The sequence below is a fragment of the Penaeus monodon genome, chromosome 2 (genome assembly GCF_015228065.2).
Source record: "Penaeus monodon isolate SGIC_2016 chromosome 2, NSTDA_Pmon_1, whole genome shotgun sequence".
Classification (NCBI taxonomy): Eukaryota; Metazoa; Arthropoda; class Malacostraca; order Decapoda; family Penaeidae; genus Penaeus; species Penaeus monodon.
Genome location: NC_051387.1, coordinates 47,687,990 through 47,689,584, shown reverse-complemented (window position 1 = coordinate 47,689,584; position 1,595 = coordinate 47,687,990). Strand labels below are relative to the sequence as shown.

General features: G+C 35.1%; 1 protein-coding gene across 4 annotated transcripts in view; it reads right to left on the bottom strand.

Moving 5' to 3' along the window:
- The window catches only part of LOC119583263, a 16,270-nt gene extending 15,648 nt beyond the window's left edge, over nt 1-622 (bottom strand). Inside the window, exon 1 of one of the 4 annotated variants that reach the window (XM_037931757.1) lies at nt 368-622. The gene's annotated coding sequence lies outside the window, so the exon portion shown is untranslated. The remainder of the gene's footprint in view (nt 1-367) is intronic. The other 3 variants (XM_037931749.1, XM_037931744.1, XM_037931738.1) reach the window with 3 other exon arrangements.
- Nucleotides 623-1,595: the final 973 nt, after the last annotated feature.

Below are 1,595 nucleotides of genomic sequence, written 5' to 3'. Positions count from 1 at the left end.
GTTAATCTCTCATAATGTTATCATCATCAACGTGTCATGATCCTTGATAAAAGAATACATCAGCTTACTTCATAAACTTATTCGATATATTGGCAGCATATTAGTACAACACTTCACTGTCTTTCGTTTTGTGAATAACAATTTTAAGAAGTCAGCCAAGGGCTTCTTTTACTAATCGAGACAAAGACTATATCGAATGCATGATAAATAGGCCAGATGCATTTCTTCGAACGCTCACCATCACTGTCACTGATTGTCACTGTCTTATGTTTCTCCTTTCTGAAATGATCGACAACATATTCAATATACAACGAAAAAAATAGACAAATAACGAACAAAAACAATGAAATTCATAATCTGAACGTACTTACTTATTCCTCAGCACACATGACCGGTCTGTCCTTCAGGAGGTAACACATATTCAGAAGAGCTTTTCATTTCCGCATTCCAGTACTTTGAAGAAGCCAAAAAATACTCCCATGCGCTATGCACACTACAATTTATCGAGCTTTGCCTTGTGATTATAAACAAATAATAATAATAAATAAGGAGGTGTATGCGTCACGAGCTCTGCTTCATGATAAGTCCCAACCTCAGGGGAAACATCCTCTAACTTCGTTGCCAGACGTACCTTGTAATGGCAGAGACGTGCGTTAGCGTTTTATTTGAGTTTTTTTCAGCATATATAGAGATAGAAATGGATATACGTTTTTTTTTTATATTACGTGTTTCATATTTTCTTTGATATTACATAAAACTTCTGTCGTATGATTATGAATAGTATATATATAAGAGGAGAAAGTTGCCACCGCGGTCAGAGCAAAGAAAACAAGCATTGGCAACAGCTGCTCAAGGTCATTTAAGTTTCCAAATTCTTGTAATGAAAAAAAATAAAATTTTCTGTTTACTATTCACAATATAACATGACCTGGACTATACAATCTCATACTATGTTGTTTATTTCACCATGCACGAAAGCACAAATGAAAGCATCTTATATCTGATATAAAGTAAATAATCTGGTAAATTTTGAAATGTTACGCACGCCATTCCTGCTTCATAGCCCGCTGTTGTTATGTCGTTTCTTGTGACTTTCTGGGATTATTTCTGATGTTATGATTTAAGTTCTGTTGTTGTTATTTTTGTTATCTCCATTATCTTGATATCTGTTATTTGTTCTATCGTAGTATGAATATGTCAGTGGCCAGACTTATGGTAGTAGCGCAGAATGGTATTTTATGGGTAATCCTAACATAGGATTTGGATTTTCCAATGGTTGTACGGTTAGATGGAATGATAGTTCAGGGGAACTCCACATTCCATTGAAGCTACAGAGTGTGGTGTTTATCCTATGGTGTGGATAAGCCTTTAGTGTTTTGCAGGGCACTATTGGATGTATTATTCTTATAACAAACACTGAGCCGGGGAGAGTGGAATAAAAATCTATTATCCAGAGGCCTGTTCGCAGAAATATATTTGGGTTATATTCCACTTATTACCAGTCTTACTCAAGGGAGTATCTAGGGTGGTAAGAAGTAGTATAACATCAAATAGGGTGCTAGGTAATGAATATATATGATTATGATTCATTTGAT